The 16,342-nt window shown below is 48.4% G+C and overlaps 1 protein-coding gene across 1 annotated transcript in view; it reads left to right on the top strand.

Moving 5' to 3' along the window:
• The window catches only part of RPL36 (ribosomal protein L36), a 19,945-nt gene that overhangs the window by 555 nt on the left and 3,048 nt on the right, over positions 1–16,342 (top strand). The window lies entirely within an intron of this gene.

Here is a 16,342-nt window from a genome sequence, read left to right as displayed (position 1 = left end):
GCGCCGTGCCGCAGGGCGGGCGGGGAGGTGCAGTCCCGGCTGTTCTCCATTTTGTGAGCTGCCGGGCGCCCGGCGGGACCGAGTCTGCTCCTCATGCAAAAGCGTAGCTTGTGCCGCCTATTAAAACACAAAATTAGGCTGTCGTGAGTGTGAGTAAAGCGCAGGAAGCGAGGGGCCAATCTTGAAGCCAAGATTTTTTTTGTAATAAAACCGGGAGGGACCAGTGCTACCCACCAGGATTGCTCCTCACATGCTCCTCAGCTGTCAGCAGCTGCTCCCAGTCCCGCTCGCAGCTGGAGCAGCCGCCTGGGCACTGATGGGTGCGGGTCACCCCACGGGTCCCCATCCCAGGGCACGCCCGCCTCCGCCGGAGCACAGGGCTGTCCATAAAGCCCCACGCTCACCAACCCCACCTGAACCATCGGCTGCCATCATGCCCCGGGAGAGGCACGGTGATTACAAGTGAAGCCGTGCTGCTCATGGTCACAATTTTATTGAGACCTAAGTAGTATTTCTCTTACAGGATGTATTTTCACATTACTTGTCTAAAACATTGTTATAGCCCTGGTTTGAGCCGTTTATGAATTTGCCATGCTTTGCTGTTAGCAATGAAGTTCTACAAGCCAGGGACCTGCTGTTTGCTTAAATTGCGGGTGGAGAGTCTCAGAAAAAACACCCATCAGCTATTTCCAAGGGTGAATTATTAGGACTGCTGTTTTGTAGATTCTAGACATTTCTTCCGAAGTTTTACTGAGAGGTTGCAATGCCTCCCTGTCGCCGACGAGGCCGTTCAAGAAGGAAGCTACCCTGAAATCCTTTTGCAGTCCCAGGGAATGCAGCCAAATTTTGTACAAACTAAAATCCACCAGGAAGTTTTCCCTTCCTAAAGACTTGGAGTATTATTTTTCCCAAAACATATTTTTACTGAACATACCCCAACTTCTGTCAGTTCTTGGATGGATTACCATTCCCATGAGCTAACTCCTCATGTCTCAAAACTTTGGAGGCTGAAAAGCCCTTACTGCTGTTGTACCTTTCAGCTACCAGGGAAGGCTGAGAAAAGGGAGATTTTCTGCCTGAGATGTAGAAAAAACAGATTCAAAGTCTGTCGTCCATATAAATGGACAGCAAAGAAAAAAGCAGCATAAGCATAATGCAAAGAAGTGCTGTGCATGAGAGGGAGGACAGATCTAGACAGAGAAACCAGAAAGAGAGCAAGAAAACACTGCACGTGATATATGAAAAGAAACTTAGGGAGCCAGGCTGAACAAATAGGTGCGAATGGGTTTATCTTCAAAATAGAAGCTAGACGATCCTCATGTTAGAGGATCTGGGATCCTAATATCGAATACACCTCAAACTGGAAAACCTCAGAATAAATCCAGGAATTCTGGATGCTCAATACCCTTGTCGGCAAATAGCTGTAAGTCCCTCCTGCAATCACTGCATATCTTTAGCAGTTGACCCATGTAAATAGTAGGTTTTCACCTGAATGCATTTGTTTACAAATACGCATCCGATACGAAAAGGGTTGTCCTGGCTTCCTCTGTAGACAACAGGGTGCCCATCCCACCTGGCTTGGGCATCGTCTCTCCTAGGACAGCATTGACTGCTCCTTCACCTCTGTTGCCTACAGAGGGCTGAGGGCAGGGATTTCCACACCAAGTCTGTGAAGCCGGGGGTATCAGTGGGTTACTTGGAGGGAGTTTATGAATGATAGCTAAAATGAAAACAAGCCTATAGATCACTACACATGCCCTTTCTGCAGGCATTTACACAACCTCCCTATTTGAAGGTCACTGTTATCAGATCTTTATCAGTGAGATCTGATAATACAATATGCAACTCGGTGTGAAACTCAGCTTTCTGACGGAATTCAAGTTGGTTTTGACTTGAATTTATCTGGAAAAGGAAGCAGAAAGAAAAGACTACAAATCCCAGAATGCCGTGGCCTCTTTGCTCAGCGGGGAGGTCAGACCCTGCCCCGTCTGCCGGGTCAGGGCACAGAGCCGCAGCAGGGACAGCCCCGGAGCCCCTGGAGCCACCTCCTTCCTCATTGTTTTCATCCGCGGCTCTGGATTTGAAGTACAGTGCGTTTTTTGAATTTTGGCGCCTGTCTGCAAACTGTAAACCAACTGCTGCTGGACCGGCTCCAGCCCCCAGCCCCGTGCCTCTCGCCGGAGCTGCCTGTGCGCAATCTGTTACCATTTCAAACTCGCTGCCTTCCCCCGAGCGAAGCAGAAAAATGCGTGTGCGCTTCAAGCCGTGCACTGAGAATGAACTTTTTCTCTCTCAACATGCAGTTTCCACACCAGCAAATTCGTGGAAGACCAGTTACAAACTTCGGTTACGTTAAGCCAGAAAAAAATATTTTGGGAATCCTGAAAGCCGCTGTATAAGCATTTTTGGGTTAGCTCATGTCTTCCCTTGGGATTTGACGTGACACTCTGCGCGTCTGTCCTATTTTGGAAATTCTTTTCAACTTTTTGCCTAATTTTGATTGATAATGTAATCCAGATGTAAATCCCCTTTGTTCATGAAGTTTAGCCCAAACTCCCCCATTATTTTGTCTGTCAGATTTTTTAGATAATGGCTTAGAAACTTTGAATGTTTCAAAGATTTGGGTTTTTTTTCCTTCTGATGTTACCAGTTATTTTCATAGTGTTGGTATCAACTGTGTTGCAGTAAAATCTTTTTTTCTAAATATACTTCCTGAAATATGCCTGAATAATAATAGCTAATATTTTCTACATTTTTTAGAACGTCCCTTTCTTTAGCAGTAACCAGAATACTTGCACACGTTCATCCTTGGCACCGGTCTCCCCTCCTTGTTAATGGAACATGTATGTTCACTTTTCCTACCTCTTCTAAAAAGAAGAGAACAGTTTGGGGGAGGAATGGGGAAAGGAAAGCATTGAGGGAGGAGGGGAAGTGCAAAAGCTGAGAGCCCACTAGACAACTGTGTTTTACAGGGAGTACAACGCATGCTTTAGTTGTGGAATTAGCATCTGTTCAAATACTGGTCCTCTTGGATCACTCTGATGATATAGGTTAGTGTTGAACCAGAGTCAGTGTTGTCGTTTGTCTCTCAGTATCTAGCAATTAGTTTTTCATTAAGGATCTTGACAGTTCAGTGCTACCCAAAACAATTTTATAATAAATTCCCACTCTGCTTTCAGAAGGTAGAATTGATTTGTTAGCTCAGGGTACAATAATTTGTCAAAAAAGGGACAATCTAAGGATGTGTCAGCCTTACCTGACTGGGGTGGCAGAGGGCCATGGCAATCCCTGGGGCTGTGTTCCCTGGGCTTTTCAGACTGGGAACCTGTTCAGAGCACACCAGGGCTCCTGCCTCACCCACTCCCCCAGGTTTACTCTTTGTGGAAAGCAGAGCATAAAAGAAGGCTGGCGCATGTGCAGGTTTCACCCTGATACAAAGTCAGGAACTTGGAAGTGCCCTGGGCTCAGTATTGGAGCTCTAGCTCAAAGATACTTGCAATATATCTGACAGTGTGGGTAGGATAAGAATAAATTTTTGGGATGTCGGGTAACACAGACAGCAGTGATAGGCTCTGCCTAGCACTGGAGCGCTTCTCCCATCAGATAAATGAAGAGGTTACTTACAGTACATAATAAAGACAAAGGAAAACCTCGTGTATCCTTTGATGCAGAGCATCTTCTCAGTCGTTGACCAGTTTCCTGTATAGTTGGGTGTAACAAGTTTTCTGATCCTGTCTGGGATTTCACAATGACTCTGACACTTTCACAAATCTGGGGACACAGGATTTCCACTGCTGTTTCTTACCTCAACTGCTTTAGTTTCTCAGCAGCTGCTGCCATGCCCTCCCCTTTCTCATTCTATACTTCATTATTTGTGTATCTTTAATAGCAGGATTGGCCCCTCACTACAAGAAGGATGTTGAGGTGCTGGAGCGTGTCCAGAGAAGGGCAACGAGGCTGGTGAGGGGTCTGGAGAACAAGTCTGATGAGGAGCGGCTGAGGGAACTGGGGTTGTTTAGCCTGGAGAAAAGGAGGCTGAGGGGAGACCTCATCACTCTCTACAACTCCCTGAAAGGAGGTTGTAGCGAGGTGGGGGTCGGTCTCTTCTCCCAAGTAACAAGCAACAGGACGAGAGGAAACGGCCTCAAGTTGCGGCAGGGGAGGTTTAGATTGGACATGAGGAAAAATGTCTTTACTGAAAGAGTGGTGAAACATTGGAAGAGGCTGCCCAGGGAAGTGGGGGAGTCCCCCTCCCTGGAGGGATTGAAAAGACGTGGAGATGAGGCGCTGAGGGACGGGGTTTAGTGGGCATGGTGGTGTTGGGTTGACGGTTGGACTCGATGATCTTAGAGGTCTTTTCCAACCTTAATGATTCTATGATTATTTCTGTCTTTTCCATAGTTGCCTAACTTCCCCTCTGCCTCATGTTCCTTATCTCACTCTGAAGAGCCTGTCAATGTTTAATCGATTGTCTCAGATATTTTCATTAATTTCAGGAAGGGGCAAGGATTGAACATATAGCACAGAACATTTTCCTATCAGTCCAAATTCAATCCAGCTCAGCATTAGTGCTTAAAAAATGGCTAGCAATGACTGCAAGTCTGGAAGAAGCACTCATACCTCACCACAGATTTCTGCTCCAGAACTTCAGCTTTCATTGAATAAAATTGCTTCCAGCAGCGTCAGGACAGAAAGCACCAAAGCAAGTAGAGAAAATTAATAGTATGCCATGTGTCATGGATGAGATATTCCTCACCTGCTATGAGAAAGTTTGCTAAGAGACATGTAAAAAAGAGCGAAGAGGAACACAGTGCACAGTTGTGGGATTAAAGCAAACAGACAGCAGACTGTATGTAGAACAAGGATTTTTTTCAAGACAAGACACCATGCTGTAACGTGTAGAGGGCGTATTTATTTCTAATTCCAGGCATATAATGTTTGGCAGAAGCCCTGAACAATAATATTCTTCTGCTACAGCATTTACCTCCTTACTGAGGCAGAATTCAACCTGTATCACACTCGGGGAAGCGTTAACCAAGCCTGGGGAGGAGAATTCAGGTCTGTGTTTGGGATTGTTCACTCCTTTGTGGCAGGAAGGCGAGTGACTTTCATTGTCAGGAGGACCTGGGTGGCCCTTTAGACTCTTGTACTGCAATCAGACCCTGGTCTCATGTGACCAGAAAGAAATTAGAATTTCATTTAAAAACCCTCTCATATTTTCCCCCCATCTCAACAGAAAAGTGGCAAAGGAAGAAGCTGGGTGGGTCAGTGCTCAGGGCTCCTCAACTTTCCACAATTCACTTCGTTACTTTTCCACACAGTGATTTGCTTATAATACCACATGCTAAAAAGAGCCACATCTGTAACACAAGAGCAATGGAGAGGCTTTCTACAGTACAACTCATTCACAGCCTTTATCAGGCAAAGGAAGTGTCGTAGTGTGTGATACACCACAGCCTTCAGCGTAGCATTCACTACTGAGTCTTCCCCTCACTGGCTCCCCATAGCTCAGGAATTCTTCCAAAGTAATAGGAAGACAGATTTCTTGGCAATAAAATACTGTGAAAACACCACTGAAAACAGATGAGGTGGCCAGGTAGGGACAATATCACCATTTCTTTCTAGTCAGGCTGCCGGCAGCCCTGGACTCTGTGGAGATGGAGCCATGGGCATTTGTGTGCATAAGTAGCTGCTATTTATATAGGTAAATAGCAAAATTAATCTAAGATCAAGGAAGGGATTATTCAGATCACCTTTAATGAAATATTGGGCCAATAATCTCTAACATTACAAGTTTTGTCTTTCACATACAGACCTGAATTTCATTCTAGTTATACTTTCAGGGATCCAAAGATAAAAGACTCCTATGCAGCCTGCCAGGGTAGCCCCAGGTTCTCAGCACTCCGTGGAGTTCAGGTTCCCTCATAACACAAGCAAGTCCCTAATCTTTTAGCCATTTGGCAGTTTGGAGTGTAGTGGAGGAGGGTGGGACTGGCTCTGAAATGCAGTTCCTCTGAGTTCACAAAGCTTGCTTTATCAGCCAGGAGCAATCCCAGCTCTGCTCTGAGAATCACTTAGATCATTGCTACTCCAGTAGAGCTGTGGGAGGGGAGCATGCAGCGTTCATACCCCCGCACTATTATTATACAAAACCTGGCACTGATCTCAAATGCTAATGAAAACAAACCCAGTGTTTTTTTCAAAACAACCATTTGGCGCCTAATTTTCAAATCCGCAGACCAACTGCAGCTGGCTCAGTGCCCATCACCATAGAGCTATTTACATATTTTCCTCCAGCAGCTGCAGTAACCTGTTACATACCTCATGTCTGGTCAGGCTGGCTCAGCCTCTGTCATGGTCTCACTGGAGATGGGTTAAGATTTCAATTTTATTCTGTTAAACAAACAAACAAAAAAACAAACCCCCAGTGTGTTAGGAGCTCATTTTTTAGCAAAGAAAAGAGAAAGCAGAAACCTTTGGCTCCCCTTTGAAAGATAATTAGCCCATCGTGCACCGTAATGTGAGAAATGCTGCGTACATCTGGGAGTGCTGAGATTCCTTAAGACAGAGCCTCTGTCAAAGGTAAAGTTTACAGAGTAAATGTATGTGAGAGGGGAGAAGACGAGTCTATGGAGATAAAGAGGTATGTGCATGGGGTCAGTCTCTCTTGTGCATATTACATGATTAATAAAAGAGATGAAAGGAATGCTTTCTGCAATTCCAAAGTGTGCTCCACCCAAGATCTCAAAGTATTTTACAAAGGATAATTTATCAAGCTTTATAATGATCTTGGGACGAAATTAAGATGACTGTGAAGATTACTCAGTTAATGTCTGTATATCTTGAGCTTCATGGAGTAGCTTGGTGGACCTGGCTTTCAGGTCCTATCAATGCATCTGTCTTGTTGGAAAACATTTTTCCAGTCCACAGCTGGTGACAACAGTGAAGTGCCGGAGCACAGGCTCAGTTAGCACTTGTGCTGGAGCTGCATTTCCATAACATGAGGGACAGCTCTGACTAACCGTGAACCTACAACAGGAAGCCATTTGCTGTCTCGAGTTTGGTACCTGACTGTACAAACCAGGAAAGACCCTGCCCTACCCCGCTCTCCTGCAGCCTGTGCTGTGTACTGAATTTTGAAGGCCAGCAGTATCACGTAACTTCTTTCTCTACCACCAGTGCACTGTGGGTGGGTGTGGGTGGGTAGGTGCAAGAGTCATGTGTTTTGGGCAACCGTGAAAGAGATTTGCTTGGATGGAGTAAATGAGCAGGAGCTACAGCAAATGAGGAGAAGCTTTAGGTTGATGGAGGTATTTGCAGGCTACCTTAAGACTGCTAAACTCCATTTCTGGGTATGAGAATGTCATAGCTTTGTAGGATTTAATTTGTTTTACAGTGTCTGCAGAAATCTTGCACGTAAAAGGAAAATCAGCTTCAGCTTGGCCCTGTGTGGTGCAGTGTGGACAGAGTGGCATGCAGTTTTGCCCACTGGAAAGATTTGGGCCATTACACAGTGGGGGCTGGAGAGATGTCGTTGCTTGGTGGGTAATCCGCCCAAGTGCAGGAATGTCAAAGCTGGGCCTGCTCTGACTGGACCTCTGAGCTCCCTCAAGTACAAAAGATTATATATAACTCCATGGAATCCAGAGAAATAACTGGTGAGTTCAAAGTATTAAGCTTCCCAACCTGCAGAGAACTAATAAATGACATGAATTCACTAGCTGTCAGTTCTTCCCGTGCACCAAAGAGACCAGGCCAGTTCTCCCTCAGTACATCGGGAAAGATTGCATCAATTTACCAGCACAGTGTCCACTTCTGTCACTCTCAGTAGTGTGGACAGGTGCTCTGAAGGAGTCTGTGATACTGCCATCATAAATGATTCAGGGCTTCATCAGTCTCTGGGGATCTACTCACACCATTAACAGAGATGCTAGCCCCAGGCATAATCACCCTGCTGCAGTGTACAGGGGGATGCACACACATGCAGGTGTGTGCAACCCCTGTGGCACATGTGGATGCGTTCTTGATGCCTACTTGGGGTCTAGCACCCCTTTGGTGGTTGTCTTGGAGAGTGGTCTCCCTGAAAACACCTGTTTGATGTGTGAGACCTGGACTCTGCTCAGCTTTAACCAGTGAGATTAATCCGGTATCTGCTGGATAATAAAGAAGCAGTTGATAAATGGTTATTCAACTGTTGCTGGGTTTGCATTTTTATAACACATTTGGAGTGGGAGGCCAACGAGTGCTAGGAAGCTACAAACTGCTAAATGGCCTCAGGTATGGAGGAAGGCAGAGATTGGTGTGGGGTTACGTGGTTAGTGAGGCTATTGGCAGCTTGTACTGACAATTTAATTTAAAAAGCAGTAGAGAGTTGTCAGTGATGCATCCGTGTAGGGGAACACCACATGCATGGCTGACATGTAGATGAACCGCCACTTGCAGGAGTCAGTATGCTGATGGCTGGAAGTGAGCATTCTCTTTCCCATGTCTGTATTGTGCTGGTCTGAAATGGTATGGGGGGGCAGAAGCTCTGATCTGTGCAAGCCTGTCATGTCTGCGTGTTGCACAATACAAATCACTATCCACCCACTATACCCCTCCCGCTAAGCAAATACATTTTGATGCTATGTCACTCAGTGGTTCTGGTTCAGTGGCCACCCCACCCAGTTTCCCAGTGGCAGGGGTTGGGTCTGCAGGACTGGCCCGAGGCCAGGGGGGAGAATACTTCCACCCTACATCTGGCAAGGAGCCGGGAGTCCTTCCAGTGTAGTGACTGGGCACCTCAGGTGCCCAGAGGTGCTCAGCCAACCTCAGGACATCTTTGGCTGCATGACCAGAAAGCAGGACTCCCACAAGGAGAAAATCCTGTGTGAAGAATCTACACTTACATGGGCCACCCGTGGGCACTATGACTGCTTAGCGCTTTGCCTTTGCTCTGTCTTTACACAAATCTCTTGAATTCTGTTTACTTTTTCATTCAAATATTTTTCCTCCTCTCCACCCTGCACATTTCTCCTTTGGTGTCAACAACAGGCAGCACCCTGGCCACACCAACCAATTCATGACCAATTTTCCTGTTCATTCTTGTCAAAAATGCCTTCTTACGTAAAAGAAATAGCAACATTAGCTTTCTACAGGACTCTCCTGTTGTCATACGTACAAGGAAGGACTGACACCTCCTTAGAAGGTGGATACCCCCATTACTCCCTTCTTCTCAGGAAACAGTCTTGCAGGGTTGTCCCTGCAATCCGTGGCCTGTTGGTGAGTCTTCTTCCGAAAGAACTAATTTTGGGAAGGACACCCCCCTTTGGAGTCCCCCCATCTTCCTCAACTCTTGCATCATTCTCGCTGCTTTTCTGGCTTCCTTTGGCCTGAGGACATCTGTGACCAGTGGCTGCTCCCTGCCCTGCAGGAGGTCACAGGCATGCCCCGGACTCTGCAGATGTCCCCAACCTCCAAGGATAAAGTGTGGGCAGGTGATCCATCCATGCAAGCAAGGAGTGGGAAATGTTAGAGCTCTAAGCCTTTGCTAAAGGATGTGTCATGAGATCAGTCATGTAAAAACGCTTCGTAGCTGTCTGGTGACATACAGTGCAAGCAGACAGCACAGCTGAGAGCCAGCTCACACACAGCTGCTCCTCTGAAATGGTGTCACTAGAGAAATGAAGGGGAGCCTCTATGCTGGGGAGCCCTTCTTGCCTCCACAGGGGCATGCCAGCCAAAGCCCTCTTGGGGTGGGTAAGAGATGCACCCTTGCTTAGTGGGACCAGGTCTGGGCAGGCAGTGTCCAAACACAGAAAGTGCCAGTTAGCTTCTCTTACCAGAAGCACCAGGGCCTGCTCAGGCAAATGTGCAGGTCACCTCGGGGCTGCGGGAAAGCCTGTGCCAGAGGTGAAGGATCCTTCACACAGGCACTCTGCAGCTTGGGACATGCATCCTTCCCCTGCAGCACCTACATGCATCCACCTGCACAGGGCACAGCAGTTCGTAGCAATCGTCCCATTTGCTGGCTGTGACTGCTGCCCATGTCCATGCTGCAGACTGAGCACCTCACCTCACCTCACCTTCCCCTCTGACCCCCTTTTCAACAGCCAGGTCCTTGGCACCCCAAGAGCCTCCCCGCAGGCTCCTGTGCTGGCAGCCCCTCCTCCTGTGCCCTGTTACTGCACAGACAAGAGCTGCACCCTGGGCTTGGAGCAGTGCTCCTCCCAGTCCAGAACAGCATGCCCAGGTGAAGGAAAGCCATGGAGGGCCAAGCATCCACTGAACTAGAAATGAGGGCCAGCTCCAAACCTCCATCTGAACCTTGAGGTCCTCACAGGCTCCGCTGAGATGCCAGTCTGGGCTTCTGCCTCCCTCTGGGAGGCTCCTCATGGCTGGGACAACCCAAGACCCCACCGGCACAGGCTGACGATTGCGCTGAGCTCATCTGGCCTCCCAGTGCTGCCCCAAGGGGCAATGCACCCTCGCTGCCCCAACCACACCATCTCCCTTGTGCCTGCAGCAACACTCAACCGGCCCACCAAGAAACTGGGGCATGGGCTCATCCCCATGGAAGCCATTCATATCTATATGGCATTCAGCCATTGCAAAACATTGGCTGTCTTGTAAAAGGCAGCAATAACACAAATGGTGGTTGCATTTGTCCAAAGTGGCTAATTCTGAGAGAAATCTGTAGGGCTGTAAATGGCCTTTCCCACCTGATAAGGGTGAAGCCTTTCCCTCTGCAGCAACAGCAGCAAGTAGGAAAGGAAGGTAAGCCACTGTGGTCCTACAGAAAGGTGTGCTGGCACAGGGGAGAAGCAGCATGTGATACACCAGTGCAGCGGCTGCAGGGGAAGCTGAGGTCCTCCTCTATGTGATTCCCTACAGGAAGGCAGGAAATTTGCTTCTCCATGACAGAAATAAAGGTTGTTTACCCAAAGCATATCCTTTTCACTTGGAAGTGATGAGCAACTTACAAGGAATACCAAAGCTGAGGCACCTATAATTGCGGAAGTCATTCACTGCATGGCAACAGAGGTGAAGTAGATTAGCCCAGACTGTAAAATCCAAGCGTTGTAAGCCCCAGTGCAGCCCCAGAAGGGACAAATCCTTTCCTTCAGCAGATGGAGGCAGCCTGCCTGAACTGGCAGCTGCAGATGGTTCCTCTGCTCAGGCAGAGCAGGCAGTTGGACTGGCCAGGTGGATGAAAACCATCGTTCAGCAGAAGCTCCAAGGAACAGGCAGGGGTTGTTTTCCAGTTTTCCTGGAGCAGGTGGACTCAGGAACAGATGCCGGTCTGTGACAGCACGGGTGACAGTTTTAGCAGTGCACCTGTGCTATAAAAGAAGCCTTTGCTCAAAACATAACATTAGAAATACATGTAGCCTTCCCCATTCATTGGTGTTACATGTAGTGATAGGGGAACTGCTGCAGGGTCGTCTGCCCTTCCTCTCTCAGGAGTGCGGTTTTTGTGGCTTCTCTGTGCGTGTCTGTATGCTCATGCACATGTGCTGCTTCAGAGGTGAGACCATGGCTTCAGTGGAGCCGCTGGTGCCCTTGCTTACGGGGTGATGTAGGAGAAGGATTTAGCCTACTGTTTCCTCTCCTGGTTTTGGTGGTAGAGGCTGTTGATTTCTGATTTTGCTGTGGAAAGTCTTGCAAGTTAACAAATACTTCTAGGGGATATTGTCTGGACCCCAGTTAACTTACCAAGACCAGAGTTTTCTTTAAAGTCAGGTTCAAACTACTTCAACTGGAAGAACCAAGGACTGATGTGAAAATTGCCCTATGATGTGCAAAGCAGTGTTTTGTTTAAAATTATGCTTAAACCTAACTAATAAACCACCACCAGAGAAAGTGGTTAGAGTCTCCGATTGCCTCAAAGCAGGGCTTTAAAACTTTGTGAGAGAGACAGTGAGCAACACAGTAATTGTCTGGCAGAAGGCAGCCAGAGGTTAGCCTGGCTGGGCTGAGGCTGATGCAGCATGTTCCCCTGTGCTGTGGCTTGCTTGGCAAACGCTATGTAGGAGAGAGACAGTGTCCAAAGGCAGCGGAGTCATTCCAGCGGGAGAGAGCTGTTTTTATTAAAAGAGGTAGCAGTGGGGACTCTGCAGCAACCTTCACTTCTCTCCCAAGAAGCTTAAGCAAGGAAGGGCCACCTTGCTTTGGCTCTGATCGCTCCCTGGACGGCCCTGTTACACACCAGGGACTCTTCCACCTCCGGCATCTCACCAGCAGAGGCTGGATGGGCCCCTTCCGTAGCGCTCTCCTGCCCCCTCAAAAGACCACAGTGGAGCAATGGTGGCAACTACTACCAAGTGCCCAAGTAGTGCCAGCATAGCACTGCGTGCCTGTGAGAGGGGCCTTGCTCATCATCACAAGTTTCTGTGTCTGACAGCCACAGCCACTCCTTAGCTGGCAGAGAGAGAGATGTTATCACTTCTGCTGTCCCCACATCCTCTTTTCAGAGCCCTGTTCTATCTTGGTGCATGGGGTTATTTCCATCCCTGACTGTGAGGGCCTCAGTTGCAGAAGTATTGTGTATGATGAACCCTGTGCAGGGATTTTTGCTGGTTGCTGTTGTGATTATTTCCTGGAAGACAGTGAGGCTCCATCATTTGGGGAAACACCCTGTGTGAACATGTGAAGTTGAGCTAATGAAGCACAGAGCAGACCTCAGTGCAGAACCAAACAGCTCCGAGCCTTGCAGAAGTGAGTGGGGCTTTCAGGTCTTTGAGGTCCAGAAGCCTCCAGCAGGATAGCCAGGAGGCACTGGGGAAGGGGCACTTCCAGAAGAAACCAGTGCACTGCGAGCAACAAGGTCTCAGCTCAAAGGGGAGGCCTCTGGCTACCTATCGGAATGATGCTGAAGTGCTTTCACACTGGTTGCTATGCATATTTTTGTTAATTAACATAAGATAGTAGCCTCTGAATTTAAAGTGGCCTGGATTTAGGCATGAGGCTGAGCCTGTCTCCTGCTTGCCTTCCCAATGCCCAGACCTACCAGCCTCCCTGGGTCTGCTGGCTCACAGGGTGACCCATGCTGCTTGCTTAAATCTGGCAGAAAAATATGGCTGGATCTTGGCAAATGCAAACACCTGTGTCTTGCAAGGCCTTGGCCAGGGAGGGGTAAGACAGGAAGGTGAAGCACTGCTGGACAGCAGCAGGCTACAGCTTCCTGACTGTCCTCCTCACTTCTGGGGAAGCGATTAAGTTCATGCTTGGAATTACTGGGTAAAGAGCCTCCACCACTGTGCCAGCTATGGGAGCACATCCTGTGAGAGCATCTTTAATCCAATGTTACACAACAGCTTGTTGGTGGGTATAAGCTCCACAGTGACCCTCTGGGAATTCTGTGTGCCCTAGCAGGAGGGAAGGGAACTCTGCCTTTCCATGGTTGCAAATGGTGGATCTCAGAAAGTGTGTGTGGCTTTTTGGCCACAACAGCATGCAGGGCACTGGCTGAAAGAGGGATGCAGTGAAATGGGCAGGTGGGGATGATTTTGGACCTGACTTGGCTGCCTACCTTGAAGGCCCATACCCCTGCAGTGAGCAGGATGAGCTTCAGGTCCAGAAGGTGATGGGGTCCAAGGCATCATCATTCAGCTGTGTATCCTGCGCCTCTGTGAGGTGGATCATGGGTTGTGCTGATTCTATACTTGGAAAAGAAGAGGGACACTAAGATAAACCTTATCCACCTTGTGGCAGAGAATGGCTCCCTCTTTATAAACCTGTAGCAGATGGGAGAAGGGCAAGGTGTTCACATGCTGAACGTTTCCTTCTTCCCTTGGTCTTCAGTCAAGTCCAGCTGAACTCTGGCTTTTCCAGTTCTGTCCCTGCATGTCCATGCAATGCTTGTGTTTGTCTCTTGGGTAGCTCAATGCTGCTTCCATCTTCCATGCTCTTCATTTTTGTGTTTAAACTCAATCCAGAATTCCCCATTCAGCCAGTCTGGCCTCCTGCTGTACTTGCTCAACTTCTGGCACATTGGGATGGATCGTTCTTATACTCGTTCTTCTCCATTCGTTAATCAGAAATTCAGGTGGCTGCTTCACGTCTACCTCAGCTCACTTCTGCTTCTTCTCCATGCTGAAAAAGCCTCATTCCTTCCACCCTCCTCACAGGACATATGCTCCAGGCCTCAAACATCTTCATGGCCCTCCTCTGAACTCATTCCAGTTTATCAATGTTTTTCTTGCACTGCGAGGCCCAAACCTAGATGCAGCACTCCAGATGTGATCTAATGAGTGCTGAGTAAAGGGAACAATCACTTCCTTTAACCTACCAGGTGCACTTCTGTTAATACAGCCCAGTATGTTCACCAGAGCCAGGACACACTGCAGATGTTCAGCCTATTGTCCACCAGGACCCCCATGTCCTTCTCAGCAGAGCCAGTCAGTCCCAACGTGGGGCTTCTGATTCAGCTGAATCATGTGGTTTCCTTTACCTTATCTCCCTTTTTTCTCCCTCCCATGCTCACCTGATGGGGTCTTTGCTCCTAATGGCTCTGGGAAAGTAATAGGGCAAAGAGTGTGAGGACTTAATGCAGAATTCAAAGAAACGGGGAAAGTCAGCTGAGACACAAACCACTTGCCAATGCTGGGAATGTGGGAGAAGGCACCTACCGCTGTTGGAATGGGGCAAAAGCTTCTGGAAACTAAAAACCTGGATTTTCTAGTAGGGACTTGTGAAAGCAATGATGGGAGGCAAAGGGTCTGAAAGAACCTTTTCTTGAGGGAAAGGCAGTGTTTTTGGGGGGGGTGGTGGAACCTTTTCTTGAGGGAAAGGCAGTGTTTTGGGGGGGGGTGGTGTTCAGAGAAGAACAGGAAGGTAAAATGAGGAGAAACCCAAGGAGAGTTTGGGAACTGTACATCTACATCTTGGCACACTGAGTGGAAAAGAAGATGGTGTCATGAGTGGAACATAGCAATAGCCAGGGTGAGTGGGGGAAGAGCCCCATGTCTGCTGCACGCTCTGCTGGGTGGTTCGTGCTCACAGACCAGGCAGCAGAAAGCAGCAGGCTGCACGCTCTGCTGGGTGGTTCGTGCTCGCAGACCTCCTCCTCCAGGGAAGTGCTTATTTCAGGGCCGACGGTGGTCACAGAGACACCGCAGGTAGGATCCCCTTCTTCTGCACACCCAGAGCTGGTGTAAGCAGCCGCCTTAAGAGCTCCAGGTACAACAGCAGTGGCAGAAGAGGTGACGCTGCCTTCTCCAGCCTGGGGTGTTTGGCAGCTCCTCCTGAAGGAAAACCAGAGCTTGTGGATGCGTGGACCTTCAGCTGCCCCGTATGATAGTTCTCATTAGCAAAGATGACATCAAACTTGGGTTGATTTTAGAGGTGCAGATAAAAAAATTGGCATTCCTAATTTTTTTTTCCTTCACTTTCAGGAATGTTAGAGTGAAGCAGATTGGGGGTTCCTTTTGTCTGTATAGGACAGTCATCTTCGCCCTGCAAATGTCTGTCAATATTCTGCCCTCCTGTGGAGAAAAGCATTAGAGCTAGACCCATTTCACGATCTGAGGGACGAATATTCCTCACTGCTTCCATTTGTGCCAGGAGCTGGGTGACAGAGAATCCAATGAGACTTTGTGTGTTAGTTGCAACAACTGCCCTGGTACGGCAGGAACCAGTTCTGCAAAGACTCGTTCTATAGTGTGTCTAATAGCAAGATGTAAAATTCTGTAATTTGTTTAAAAAGTCAAGATTTTCAATTTTTCGATTAAATTTATATTTTCAATTCAGTATTTTCAATTTTAAGAAATTAAACGGAATTGCCCTTGAAAGCGGAAGACAGTTCATTGGCTTGAACAACATGTTAGCCTCGGTTCTTTCTCAGCGGTAAGGATTTGTCCAGGCAAGAAAATCCAATCTCTTGTCATTTCAACAAAACCCTTTAACCCATTTCTTTTGATTTGTCTATCCAACATGGCCAAACCACGGCCATGCAATACAACAGTTTTAATTTGTGGGAGAAAAATCTGTGGGAGCTTGGCTTAGCCACGGAGCGTGGTCTGACCCATGGCCCACGCTGGTGGCGATTCCCCTCACGAGTTTTGGTGTCTAGACGCCAAGTCCGGCCGCAGGGTAGGTCCAACGTCTGCGTTCACGTGTGCTTCGTGCTGGTGGACCTGAGAAAGTCCGATCCCTCCTGCACTTGTTCTTGCCTTCACCGTCACCGCTGGCAAGGAACGACCGTCCCTTCCGAGGACTGCGCGCCCTGAGGGCCCCGGCCGGGCTGGCTACTCGGGGCAGGCGCGCCGAGGCCCCCCCGCCCCCGCCAATCCTGGCTTTGGCCTGATCCGTCCCATCTGATAACTGTCCCCTGAAACCGGCTCCGTCGGGCCCCTCCCGGGGG

The sequence above is a fragment of the Aptenodytes forsteri genome, unplaced genomic scaffold (assembly GCF_000699145.1).
Source record: "Aptenodytes forsteri isolate BGI_AS27 unplaced genomic scaffold, ASM69914v1 Scaffold300, whole genome shotgun sequence".
Lineage (NCBI taxonomy): Eukaryota > Metazoa > Chordata > Aves > Sphenisciformes > Spheniscidae > Aptenodytes > Aptenodytes forsteri.
The sequence above is the reverse complement of the archived record's forward strand: the minus strand, read 5'-3'. Positions and strand labels throughout refer to the sequence as shown.